Below are 14,631 nucleotides of genomic sequence, written 5' to 3' on the forward strand. Positions count from 1 at the left end.
GATCTCATTCAGATTCAGTAGAAAAATTAAAATCTTTACAGACAAGCATGTGCTGGGAGAATTCAGTACCACCAAACCAGCTTTACAACAAATGCTAAAGGAACTTCTCTGGGCAGGAAACACAAGACAAGGAAAAGACATACAATAACAAACCCAAAACAATTAAGAAAATGGTAATAGGAACATACATATCAATAATTACCTTAAATGTAAATGGATTAAAAGCTCCAACCAAACACATAGACTGGCTGAATGGATACAAAAACATGACCTGTATATATGCTGTCTACAAGAGACCCACTTCAGTCCTAGAGACACATACAGACTGAAAGTGAGGGGATGGAAAAAAGATACTCCATGCAAATAGAAATCAAAAGAAAGCTGTAGTGACAATTCTCATATCAGACAAAATATACTTTAAAACAAAGACTATTACAAGAGAAAAAGAAGGACACTATGTAATGATCAAGGGATCAATCCAAGAAGAAGATATAACAATTGTAAATATTTATGCATCCAACATAGGAGCACTTCAATACATAAGGGAAATGCTAACAGCCATAAAAGGGGAAATCGACAGTAACAAAATCATAGTAGGGGACTTTAACAGCCCACTTTCACCAGTGGACAGATCAGCCAAAATGAAAATAAATAAGGAAACACAAGCTTTAAATGATACATTTAGCAAGATGGACTTAGTTGATAATTTATAGGACATTCCATCCAAAAACAACAGAATACACTTTCTTCTCAAGTGCTCATGGAACATTCTCCAGGATAGATCATATCTTGGGTCACAAATCAAGCCTTGGAAAAGTTAAGAAAATTGAAATTGTATTAAGTATCTTTTCTGACGACAATGTTACAAGACCAGATATCAATTACAGGAAAAAAAAACTGTTAAAAATACAAACACGTGGAGGCTAAATAATATGTTACTAAATAAACAAGAGATCACTGAAGAAATCAAAGAGGAAATCAAAAAATACCTAGAAACAAATGACAATGAAAACACAATGACCCAAAACCTATGGGATGCAGCAAAAAGCAATTCTAAGAGGGAAGTTTTTTCTCTTTTTTCTTTTTAAACGTCTTTTGGAGTATAATTGCTTTACAATGGTGTGTTAGTTTCTGATGTATAACAAAGTGAATCAGCTACATATATACATATATCCCCATATCCCCTCCCTCTTGTGTCTCCCTCCCACCCTCCCTATCCCAACCCTCTAGGTGGTCACAAAGCACCGAGCTGATCTCCCTGTGCTATGTGGCTGCTTCCCACTAGCTATCTACTGTACATTTGGTAGTGTATATATGTCCATGCCATTGTCTCACTTCATCCCAGCTTACCCTTCCCCCTCCCCGTGTCCTCAAGTCCATTCTCTACGTCTGAGTCTTTAGTCCTGTCCTGCCCCTAGGTTCTTCAGAACTATTTTCTTTTTAATTCCATATGTATGTGTTAGCATACGGTATTTGTTTTTCTCTTTGACTTACTTCACTCTGTATGACAGACTCTAGGTCCATCCACCTCACTACAAATAACTCAATTTTTTTTCTTTTTATGACTGAGTAATATTCCATTGTGTATATGTGCCATACCTTCTTTGAACATTCATCTGTCGATGGACACTTAGGTTGCTTCCATGTCCTGACTATTGTAAATAGTGCTACAATGAACATTGTGGTACATTACTCTTTTTGAATTATGTTTTTCTCAGAGTTATACTCTGAGAAATATGCCCAGTAGTAGGATTGCTGGGTCGTATGGTAGTCCTATTTTTAGTTTTTGAAGGAACCTCCATACTGTTCTCCATAGTGGCTGTATGAATTTACATTCCCACCAACAGTACAAGAGGGTTCCCTTTTCTCCACATCCTCTCCAGCATTATTGTTTGTAGATTTTTGATGATGGCCATTCTGACTGGTCTGAGGTGATACCTCACTGTAGTTTTGATTTGCATTTCTCTAATGTTTAGTGATGTTGAGCATTTGTTCATGTGTTTGTTCGCATTCTGTATATCATCTTTGGAGAAAGATCTATTTAGGTCTTCGGCCCATTTTTGGATTAGGGTTATTTGTTTTTTTGATATTGATCTGCATGAGGTGCTTGTAAATTTTGGAGATTAATCCTTTGTCAGTTCCTTCATTTGCAAATATTTTCCCCCATTCTGAGGGTTGTCTTTTCTTCTTGTTTATGGTTTCCTTTGCTGTGCAAAAGCTTTTAGGTTTCATTAGGTCTCATTTGTTTATTTTAGTTTTTATTTCCATTTCTCTAGGAGGTGTGTGTTGAAAATGATCTTGCTGTGATTCATGTCATAGAGTGTTCTGCCTATGTTTTCCTCTAAGAGTTTAATAGTGTCTGGCCTTACATTTGGGTCTTTAATCCATTTTGAGTTTATTTTTGTGTATGGTGTTAGGGAGTGTTCTAATTTCATTTTTTTTACATGTAGCTGTCCAGTTTTCCCAGCACTCCTTATTGAAGAGACTGTCTTTTCTCCATTGTATATTCTTATCTTCTTTGTCAAAAACAAGGTGACCATATGTATTTGGGGTTATCTCTGGGCTTTCTGTCATGCTCCATTGATCTATATTTCTGTTTTTGTGCCAGTACCATACTCTCTTGATTACTGTAGCTTTGTAGTATAGTCTGAAGCCAGGGAGCCTGCTTCCTCCAGCTCCGTTATTCTTTCTCAAGATTGCTTTGGCTACTGGGGGTCTTTTGTGTTTCCATGCAAGTTGTGAAACTTTTTGTTTTAGTCTGTGAAAAATGCCATCGATAGTTTGATAGGGATTGCATTGAATCTGTAGGTTGCTTTGGCTAGTATAGTCATTTTCACAATGTTGATTCTTCCAGTCCAGGAACATGGTATATCTCTCCATCTATTTGTATCATCTTTAATTTCTTTCATCAGTGTCATAGTTTTTTGCCTACAGGTCTTTTGTTTCCTTAGGTAGGTTTATTCCCAGGTATTTTATTCTTTTTGTTGCAATGGTAAATGGGAGTGTTTCCTTAATTTCTCTTTCAGATTTTTCATCATTAGAGTAGAGGTATGCAAGAGATTTCTGTGTATTAATTTTGTATCCTGCTACTTTACCAAATTCATTGATTAGCTCTAGTAGTTTTCTGGTAGCATCTTTAGGATTCTCTATGTATAGTATCATGTCATCTGCAAACAGTGATAGCTTCACTTCCTCTTTTCTAATTTGGATTCCATTTATTTCTTTTTCTTCTCTGATTGCTGTGGCTAAAACTTCCAAAACTATGTTGAATAATAATGGTTAGAGTGGGCAACCTTGTCTTGTTCCTGATCTTAGAGGAAATGGTTTCAGTTTTCGACCATTGAGAACGATGTTGGCTGTGAGTTTGTCATATATGGCCTTTATTATGTTGAGATAAGTTCCCTCTATGCCTACTTTCTGTAGGGTTTTTATCATAAATTTGTGTTGAATATTGTTGAAAGCTTTCTCTGCATCTATTGAGATGAATGTATGGTTTTTCTCCTTTAATTTATTAATATGGTGTATAACATTGATTGATTTACATATACTGAAGAATCCTTGCATTCCTGGAATAAACCCCACTTGATCATGGTGTATGATCCTTTTAATGTGCTGTTGGATTCTGTTTGCTAGTATTTTGTTGAGGATTTTTGCATCTATGTTCATCAGTGCTATTGGCCTGTATTTTTCTTTCTTTGTGACATCTTTGTCTGATTTTGGTATCAGTGTGATGGTGGCCTCATCAAATGAGTTGGGAGTGTTCCTTCCTCTGCTGTAGTTTGGAAGATTTTGAGAACGATAGGTGTTAGCTCTTCTCTAAATGTATGATAGAATTCGTCTGTGAAGCCATCTGGTCCTGGGCTTTCACTTGTTGGAAGATTTTAAATCACAGTGTGAATTTCTGTGCTTGTTATTGGTCTGTTTATATATTCCATTTCTTCCTGGTCCAGTCTCAGAAGGCTTTGCTTTTCTAAGAATTTGTGAATTTCTTCCAGGTTGTCCATTTTACTGTCGTATCACTGGTTGTAGTAATCTCTCATATTCTTTTTTTTTCTGCGGTGTCAGTTGTTACTTCTCCTTTTTAATTTCTAATTCTATTGATTTGTGTCTTCTCCCTTTTTTCTTCATGAGTCTGGCTAATGGTTTATCAATATTCTTTATTTTCTCAAAAGAGCCAGCTTTTAGTTTCACTGATCTTTGCTCTTGTTTTCTTCATTTCTTTTTCTTTTATTCTTAATCTGATCTTTATGATTTATTTCCTTCTGCTAAGTTTTGGGGTTTTTGTTCTTCTTTCTCTAATTGCTTTAGATGTAAGGTTAGGTTGTTTATTGGAGATGTTTCTTGTTTCTTGAGGTAGGATTTCATTGCTGTACACTTCCCTCATAGAACTGCTTTTGCTGCATCCCATAGGCTTTGGGTCATCGTGTTTTCATTGTCATTTGTTTCTAGGTATTTTTTCATTTTCTCTTTGATTTTTTCAGTGATCTCTTGGTTATTAAGGAGTGTATTGTTTAGCCTGCATGTGTTGTATATTTTACAGATTTTTTCCTGTAATTGATATTTAGCCTTGTAGCATTGTCATCAGAAAAGATACTTTCTTTGATTTCAATTTTCTTAAATTTACCAAGGCTTGATTTGTGACTGAGGATATGATCTATCCTGGAGAATATTCCATGAGCACTTGACTAGAAAGTGTATTCTGTTGTTTTTGCATGGCGTGTCCTAAAAATATCAATTAAGTCTATCTTGCTTAATGTATCATTTAAAGCTTGTGTTTCCTTTTTTATTTTCATTTTGGACGACCTGTCCACTTGTGGAAGTGGGGTGTTAAAGTCCCTTATTATGATTGTTTTACTATTGATTTCCCTTTTATGGCTGTTAGCATTAGCCTATATATTGAAGTGTTCCTATGTTGGGTGCATAAATATTTACAATTTTTATATCTTCTTCTTGGATCGGTCCCTTGATCAGTATGTATTGTCCTTCTTTGTCTTTTGTAATAGTCTTTGTTTTAAAATCTATTTTTTCTGATTTGAGAATTGCTACTCCAGCTTTCTTTTGATTTCCGTTTGTATGGAGTATCTTTTTCAATACCCTCAGTTTCAGTCTGTATGTGTTCCTAGGTCTGAAGTGGGTCTCTTGTCACAGCATATATATGGGTCTTGTTTTTGTATCCATTCAGCCAGTCTATGTCTTTTGGTTGGAGCATTTAATCCATTTACATTTAAGGCATTTATTGATATATATGTTCCTATCACTATTTTCTTAATTGTTTTGGGTTTGTTATTGTAGGTCTTTTCCTTCTCTTGTGTTTCCTGCCTAGAGAAGTTCCTTTAGCATTTGTAGTAAAGCTGGTTTTGTGGTGCTGAATTCTCTTAGCTTTCTCCTGTCTGTAAAGCTTTTAATTTCTCCATTGAACCTGAATGAGATCCTTGCTTGGTAGAGTAATCTTGGTTGTTGTAGGTTTTCCCCTTTCATCACTTTAAGTATGTCCTGCCACTCCCTTCTGGTTTGCAGAGTTTCTGCTGAAAGGCCAGCTGTTAACCTTATGTGGATTCCCTTGTATATTATTTGTTGTTTTTCTCTTGCTGCTTTTAATATTTTATGTTTGTATTTAATTTTTGATAATTTGATTAATATGTGTCTTGGCGTGTTTCTCCTTGGATTTATCCTGTATGGGACGTTCTGTGCTCCCTGGACTTGATTGACTACTTTCTTTCCCATATTAGGGAAGTTTTCAACTATAATGTCTTCAAATATTTTCTCAGTCCCTTTCTTCTTCTTCTGAGACCCCTATAATTTGAATGTTGGTGCGTTTAATGTTGTCCCAGAGGTCTCTAAGACTCTCCTCAATTCTTTTCATTCTATTTTCTTTATTCTGCTCTGCAGTAGTTATTTTCACTATTTTATCTTCCAGGTCACTTACCGGTCTTTTATCTCAGTTATTCTGCTATTGATTCCTTCTGAAGAATTTTAATTTCATTTATAGTGTTGTTCATCATTGTTTGTTTGCTCTTTAGTTCTTCTAGGTCCTTGTTAAGCGTTTCTTGTATTTTCTCCATTCTATTTCCAAGATTTTGGATAATCTTTACTATCATTACTCTGAATTCTTTTTCAGGTAGACTGTCTATTTCTTCTTCATTTGTTTCATATGGTGGGTTTTTATCTTGCTCCTGCATCATGTGTGTTTCTCTGTCCTCTCATTTTGCTTAACTTACTGTGTTTGGGGTCTCTTTTTTGCAGGCTGCCAGTTTGTAGTTCCTGTTGTTTTTGGTGTCTGCTCCCAGTGGCTAAGTTTGTTTCAGTGGGTTGTGTAGACTTCCTGGTAGAGGAGACTAGCGCCTGTGTTCTGGTGAATGAGGCTGGATCTTTTCTTTCTGGTGGGGAGGACCACATCCAGTGATGTGTTTTAGGGTGTCTATCACCTTGTCATGGTTTTATGCAACCTTTCTGCTAATGGGTTGGGTCGTGTTCCTGTCTTGCCAGTTGTTTGGCATAGGGTGTCCAGCACTGTAGCTTGCTGATTGTTGAGTGGAGCTGGATCTTATCTTTGAGATGGAGATCTCTGGGAGCCCTTTCAGTGTTTGATATTACCTGGAGCTGGGAGGTCTCTGGTGGACCAATGTCTTGAACTCAGCTCTCCCATTTCAGAGGCACAGTCCAGACATGTGACCAGAGCACCAAGACCCTGTCAGCCATGTGGCCAGGTATGTGGGGTGTTTCTTGACTTTTGAGAAGTCTGAGTTCTTCTGCCAGCATTCAGTAGGTGTTCTGTAGGAGTTGTTCTACATGTAGTTGTATTTCTGATGTATTTGTCACGAAGAAGGTGATCACCACATCTGACTCCTCTGCTATCTTGAAGGTCTCCTTCATTTTTTATTATTTTTATGGGAATTATATACACTTCAATTTTCCTTTTCTAAGTTCATATTACACTGTGATTGCCTATTTTTTTTTTCTCTCTCTCTCCTGCCTGTTGTAAGTCCTTTGTGGACAGGGACCTTGTCAATTTTGTTCTCCCAATGTCTCCTCAGTGACACCTCAGGCTGAGTATAATCCATTTGGTGAACTCTATAAATATGTGAGAAATAAATGTTTGAATATTCCAGAAAACTTAGTAATAACAGAAAATATTTGTTTGGATCTTGCCTATGTGCCAGGAGCTGAGCTAAGGTTTTTCAGTAGATTACTTACTTTAAGCTTCAAAATAAATCTATAATATAATCTATTATGGGCCTAGTTTTAATGTACAACCAGGGAAAATAAGGCACTGAGAGGTTTGATAACCTACTCATAAGTCACACAAAATAATAGACAGTGGGGTCAGAATTCAAACCTGGGAACTCTGTCTGGGGCTCTGCCCTTAGCTCCCGTGCTATTCAACACTATTTCATAAACTGCATCGTCCTTTGTATTTCTGGTGTTTAGACACTCTTTGTTCAGCACGATATCTAGGTTGCTGAACTTTCTTCTACAAAGGGAGAATTTTTTCTTGTGTACTTAGCATTGTTTTCTTAAGGATAAGTCAAATTTCTCAACTCTGACATGGTGAAACTTTCTTTACATCCAACTCTTTTTAAGACCTTTTAAAAATGTGATCTTCTTGAAATTCTTTTCCCCCCCCTTATTTCCATGATTTGGACGAATCCTTTCTTCACCATCATCAATTTACTAATGTTCTAACGTTCCCTGGTCCTTTGTAAACTCCTTTTTAATTGGTTAAAGTAAAAAAAAAAAAAAACCCACATCCTCATAGTATATACATACCCAATCATTGTATATATAATATTCACAGTTCATAATTGTGTTCCCGCTAGGCTCTGGGTGCCTTGAAGAAGTGGGTGTGTGTCATGCAGGTGTCTCTCCAGGGCTGAGTGTCTAAAACATAGTGGGTGACAATCAGTGTTTTGTTACTGAACAAAGGAATGAGTGTTGCTTTTGGAGGTATAGCTCCTTTGGGTCACTATCTAGATTGTAGATCTTCCATGCCAGAACTTACTTGATATCTGATGTGATAATGAATTGGAAGGAATTGCAAAGGTAGAATATGAATGCTTTTATTTTGTGAATACTCATAGTTGATACTCTTGATTTCCTCAAAACAGTAGTTCATTCTCCTGATTCTCGGAATATATGACATTAAACTCTTGTTTGGACATGTTATTGGTTATGTATTATTATATAGGCTCAGCCTCACAATAAATGAGTTTTCCATAACTCAGAGAGAGACAGAAATCCCAAACTACACAATCCCATTTTCTTCCTCAAAAAGGCTGATTGCTATCATGTGCAATCTGTTTACGATAACTACATTTTTTTAAGACTTAAGAGTTAATTTGACCTGGCAGACAAGAATTCATGGTTATTTCATTGATTTTATGTGACTGTCATTCAGCTCACATGTTCTATAGGTCAGCAATTTGATTTCAGCATTTCATCTTGCTCAGTTGGCTCTAGCAGTGAGATTGATTTTCAGATAAGAAACCCAGAGAAGCTCACTTACTATTCTTATATTTCTCAAAACAACATATAGCTCAAAGAATGAGCTTCCTTCTACAGATAATGAAGAGATGATGGTCAGATAGTTACTCTTTGGCTTTTGACAAAGAAGTGCAGCTGGAGTAAAGTTGTGTGTGAAAGCCAGTTAGGGAAAGGGGCCCCTGGCACTGCCTTTGTCACCCTAGCTGGAGGCAACCAGGCTCAGTCTGGGTCCTGTAGATCTCTAACCCCTGACTGTCTTGTCTTTCCCACTGAGCCATTCAGATAGCTGTAAGGAGAGCCTCTTTTTTAGGACTGAAGGACTGATCCATGGTCATGAAATAATCTATTGCTGTCTCCACGCTGCATTTTTCTTTTAAAAAACACTCAAACTTTAAATTAATAAAACACTCCTTTCTTTGATTTCTTCAAAGGGCTCGGGGAAACCTCTGAGTATCTCTCCTTAGGTTATTTCATTAACTCCCATGGCTTTAAAATCATCTATTACTATGACTCATATATTATAGCTCTTTCTTGATCTCCAAACTTGTATATCCACTACCTTCCTGATGATCCACTTGGATGTTTGTTGGAGTGAATGGGTAGCTGGAGATGAAGATTAATTCAATTTTGAACATGAGAAATATAAAAATTCTATTAGATGTCAAATTAAGATTGCAGAGGTAGAAAAGTGAAAAAAAGCCCAAGAAGTCCAACATTTAGGTGTCAGTAGAGGAGGGGCCAACAAAGGAATCTGCTGAGACACCCAGAGAGATAGGAAGAACACCAGGAATTGAGGCATCACAAAATCAAGTGAAGATTGTGCTTTAAGAAGGTGGTCACCTTTCATACTCTGCTGGGAGCCAGGGGAAGGTGAAAACTACAGAAGTGATCGTTATACTTGACAGCATGGAGGTGCTTAGTAACACAGGGGTAATATAGTGATATTGACAAGTACTTTCAGAGGCATGGGAGGTCAGAAGCCATACTGAAGTGGATTCTATCACGAACTGTCAAATTGGTAAAGCAATTAGCAAATTATTTATGCCATGCAATTTCACTCTGTAAGAACAAGCAATGATAATAAAGGCCTCCAATCTAAAAATAATGGTACAAATAAACCTTTTTACAAAACAGAAATAGGGTCACAGATGTAGAAAACAAATTTATGGTTACCAAGGGGGAAAGGTGGAGGGAGAGATAAATTGGGAGATTGGGATTGACATATACACACTACCATATAGAAAATGGGTAACTAATAAGAACCTACTATATAGCACAGGGAACTCTATTAAGTACTCTGTAATGACCTATATCAGAATAGAATCTAAGAAAGAGTGAGTATATGTATATGTATAACAGATTCACTTTGCTGTACAGCAGGAACCAACCCAACATTGCAAATCCACCATACTCCAATAAAAATAAAACAAACAAAAAACCACAAAAACCTAAAGCCCCTCTATACATGCATATATGTTTGCACACATGGAAGGGGATGTGGATGAATACAAACCACATTATTAACATTGGTGACCTTACATAAAACATCCTTATACCATTGCATTCCTTCACTAGGTACAATGAATAAGCATATTTATTTAATTAAAAATTAATAAAAATGTTGAAAAGAAAAGGGTACGGAAGACAGAGAAGTGGTGACAGGGTATTGTGAGACATTTTGCTAAGCTTTGTTTTGAAGCAGAGCAGGAATATGGGACAGTAGTGGGGGTGGGTGGTGCTGAGGAAGGAAGACTTTTAGAGAATGTCTGAATGTTTCAGGATGATTGAATAGACATGGTGAGATTGACAGTGCAGGACAAGGGGATAACTGCAGAAACAAAATTTGGGGAAGATTCCCGTGTCTTAATCTCCCAGTTGAAAAATTATCACAGGGAACTGAAGACAATTCAGGACCTTGCTTTTTGGAGTCATCTTCCTTATACGCCAAAGTGTCTCAGTGATGGACAGTCAAGGACTTCAGGGTGAGAGAGGACAGCTATGTTTTCCTCCTTCCTCCTCCAATGGCTGTCACCCAACTCTTTGTCCAGAGATGTGACTGTGGTAACGCCTTTAGCCTTTGTCATACTTGAATGTTACCACATTTTCCTCAATCCCATATTTCAATTCCATACTTCTGTTTCCTGCTGTTTACTTTATACTGTAAGTCTTCCTGTATGACTAAGTAGGTTTTACAAGCCTGCATGGATGCTTTATATACTTTTGCTTGCTTTTATTGGAACTTTTTTGTTAAGACAGTCTGTTACGAGGAATCTTTATAAATCTTTGGGGCTTAGAAGTTTCTCATTAATAATGAGCCTCATTCTTTCTCTCTCTCATCTCCCACATAAAAATGGGTGGAACAGTTCTTTTTGGTGACTCCTTACCCAAGAGATGGAGTCATTATGAGAGTTCTTGAACAACAGAACAAAATGACGAAGAATGTAGTTTTTGTTACTTGAACAACTTTCAGGCTGTGACTTATCCTAGCCCGAGCTTACATACTTGATAAGCAGGCACTTATTCTTTCAAAAATAGATTGATAATTTGAACAACATTGCTGTTTTAAATTAGCAAAGACAGTGTAGCAAGAATGCTACATCATAAAGTGATATTCCAGCTATTAATTTTACCATGCCTATTCTTGTTGGAGAAACTGGCCAAGACTATATTCACTTTTTCACCCTCTAAATATGTTGAAAGATCTTTTCACACATTGAGGGAAATATTACAAATCTATGCCACCAAGAGGAAAGATGTAAAAAACCAGGAGATATTTTGTCTGGAGAAAAGAAGAATAAATGCTCCATGCTTGATATCTTAAAAACTTTTGAAGAACTATTGTTTATAACAGGAATAAACTTATTCTTCATGACCACTGAATGGAAGCTATAGGGAATCAGATTACAGCTAAACACAAGAACAAATTCTCTCACAGTTGAGAAGTCTTCCTGGGGATCCTTAGGTCTCCTCATTGGAGAACTTTGAACATGGAAGGGAAGAAGGCACCGGGAGTATTATTCAAGAGGACTAAAAACAGGTGTTGTGGTTAACGTACATAAGTTAAAATACCATTTATTAACTTTTTTCTGGTTACAAAGAATTGTGTAGATTTTGCAGACATGGGAAGCCTAAGAGGAAAATACAAGTTATCTTTATATAATCTTAGTATGTGAAAATAAGCACCAGTAATATTTTGATCCATAGGGCATCCCTATGTGGCTGTTTAGGTTATTTCTGCTCAAAGGTGCCCAGAAAAGGGAACAAGTGGGGCCCTAAGTGTGTGAATTTGCAAAGCTACAATCACACAGTACACTCTTTTGTAGGTTACTTTTCTCTTGTACCACTTTGCAAACATTTCTCATGTGGTCATGGTATTTTTAAGGTCAGTTTAGTAAACACAGTTTAGGTACACAGTGTGGATGTACTGTAATTTCTTTAAGCAAATAGTCTTTTGTGTGCATTGAAGTTTTCAATGTTGCACTCTTAAAATGTGATGTGAGCATCATTGTGCATATTTTTGACTTCTTTCTAATGAGACATTCTCTGAAGTGGATATGTTATAGCAATGTAAATATTTATAAGGCTTTTGGTTCATATTAGGTGATTTGTAATTTTCTTCTTAATCCTGAGATTCAACCAAACCTTGCACCTAGGTAAGTTACCACGTCAAAGGTCACAGAGCTAATTATAAGCAGATTTACTTCTAATTGTATTATCCACTCATGTGGATTGATATAATTTTCCATGAATACAAAATTCAGAACAAGGGAAATGTGTTTTTCCTCTAGTCTTGTTGCTACTCTTGAGATAAAATGGGGAAATTATTAACTGATTTATTTAAGTTCAGTGATTTTTTCCTTCTCTTATCCTTATTTTTCACCTCTTTCTGACTACATATACATCGGCTTGGATAAATTGTGAGTTCATTGAGTGTAGAGACCAGTTTATACACATAATTTAATGGACAATCTTGATCTTGAATTTTCTATGTAGGCAATTATATCATTTGCAAATACTATTTTTTCTTCCTTTCCAATACTTACCTCTTATTCTTTTCCTTTTATGCATTGGCTAGGTCATCTGGAGTAATGGTGAATAGTAGCTGTCAGTGGGAATCCTTATTTTGTTAGTAATTTTACAGATTCCCTCAGCGTGATCAGGCTTTAGAGCAGCCTTTTCTAAACTGTGTAGGTGTGGACACTAGTTCCCAGAGGGGAGAACAAAGAGTTCAGTAGTCAAAGAAGCTTGGAAAACAGTACAGCAAATTCCCTTCCAGGGGAGTCACAGAACAAACACGTTAGCATGTTAAAGCCCCTGAGAAATGCCCCAGTATAATAGAAACCCGTTTAATTTGCTTAATAGCTAAACAACCAACTTATATGTTCTGGGGAAGACGATAGTTTTCTAAACAAACCTGCGGACATCTCCTCCCTTAATACCAGTTTGAGGAACTCTGCTCTCTTGTTTCACTTTTGACTATTGTGTCCGCAGGTGGCTTCTGAGAAATACTTCTTTATCCTGGAAGTTGAATGCTTCTATTTAAACTCAGGAATTGATATTGCATTTTATCAAAGTCTTTTCTACTCTTATTGAAAAGATCAATGTTTCTTCTCTATCTTTTAAAAATAATACCCTGTTTTCAAGTGAAATCACTCATGCATATAATTTAGAGGTTAACAAGTTAGGCTTTGTGGTCTCTACATACCACACACTGTGTATGTATGTATTTGTCTTCCAATGTCACGCCTACCCCTTATTAGCCAGGTGAAAGCCGACAAGTTACTTTGCCCATCTCTGCTTCTTTGCTTATAAAATGGAGTAAGGTAGTCATTACCTAACAAAGTATCGTGAAGTGCTCAGGACAGTGCCTGAAAAGTGTAACTGCTAACAATTCCTCTTGCTTATGTTGAATATTAATAATGGTAGCTGTTAAAAGCCTGGTGACTTTTATGATGGTACAAATTTGACAGCTTTTTGATTTTATTATTTAGGATTGGCACTTTCAGGTCATCTGCCTCTTCTGGGGCCAATTTTTTTTGTGTGTGTGGATTTAAGTTAAATTTATTCTTATTTATTTATTTATTTATTATACAGCAGGTTCTTACTACTTATCTATTTTATACATATTAGTGTATATATGTCAATCCCAATCTCCCAATTCATCCCACCACCACCACCACCCTCCCCTTTCCCCCCTTAGTGTCCATACGTATGTTCTCTACATCTGTGACTCTCTTTCTGCCTTGCAAACTTGTTCTAGATTCCATTTCTCTACATTCCATTTTTCTAGATTCCACATATATGCATTAATATACGACATTTGTTTTTCTCTTTCTGACTTACTCCACTCTGTATGACAGTCTCTAGATCCATCCACGTCTCTACAAATGACAAAATTTCATTCTTTTTTATGGCTGAGTAATATTCCATTGTATGTATGTACCACATCTTCTTTATCCATTCATCTGTTGATGGGCATTTAGATTGTTTCCATGACCTGGCTCTGGAAGTGCCACAATGAATATTGGGGTGCATGTGTCTTTTTTTTTTTTTTTTTTTTTCCTGTATGCGGACCTCTCACTGTTGTGGCCTCTCCCATTGTGGAGCATAGGCTCTGGATGCACAGGCTCAGCGGCCATGGCTCACGGGCCCAGCTGTTCCATGACATGCGGGATCTTCCCGGACCAGGGCATGAACCCATGTCCCCTGCACCACCAGGGAAGCCATAGTGGCTGTATCAGTTTACATTCCCACCAACAGTGCAAGGGGTTCCCTTTTCTTCTCAGAGAACCAGCTTTTAGTTTTATTGATCTTTGCTATTGATTTCTTTGTTTCTACTTCATTTATTTCTGCTCTGATCTTTATGATTTCTTTCCTTCTACTAACTTTGGGTTTTGTTTGTTCTTCTTTCTCTGGTTCCTTTAGGTGTAAGGTTATATTGTTTATTAGAGATTTTTCTTATTTCTTGAGGTAGGATTGAATTGTTATAAACTCCCCTCTTAGAACTGATTTTGCTGCATCCCACAGGTTTTGGATCATCGTGTTTTCATTGTCATTTGTCCCTAGCTATTTTTTGGTTTCCTCTTTGATTTCTTCAGTGATCTCTTGGTTATTTAGTAACATATTGTTTAGCCTCCACGTGTTTGTGTT

Source organism: Mesoplodon densirostris, chromosome 2, assembly GCF_025265405.1.
Source record: "Mesoplodon densirostris isolate mMesDen1 chromosome 2, mMesDen1 primary haplotype, whole genome shotgun sequence".
NCBI lineage: Eukaryota > Metazoa > Chordata > Mammalia > Artiodactyla > Ziphiidae > Mesoplodon > Mesoplodon densirostris.